Source organism: Octopus bimaculoides, chromosome 24, assembly GCF_001194135.2.
Source record: "Octopus bimaculoides isolate UCB-OBI-ISO-001 chromosome 24, ASM119413v2, whole genome shotgun sequence".
Classification (NCBI taxonomy): domain Eukaryota; kingdom Metazoa; phylum Mollusca; class Cephalopoda; order Octopoda; family Octopodidae; genus Octopus; species Octopus bimaculoides.
The window spans coordinates 27,292,160-27,292,492 of NC_069004.1; positions in this window are offsets into that span (position 1 = coordinate 27,292,160).

Below are 333 nucleotides of genomic sequence, written 5' to 3' on the forward strand. Positions count from 1 at the left end.
ATGTCTGTATATGTAATCGTACTTATAAAAAAATGTATATATATATATATATATATAAATATATATATATAATGCATATATGTGAATATATGTATATATATATATGAGTGTGTGAGTGCATATATATATATTGATATATGCTTGTATATATGTATATCTATGAGTATATGTATTTTATACGTTCATGTATATAAGTTAATATATATTCATGTATATGTGTGTGTGTGTGTGTGTGTATTTATAATACTTCATATGCATATATACATGTGCATATATGTGTGTGTGTGTGTTATTACATTCTTTTTCTGGCTTCATACGAAAGTACGTACGTGT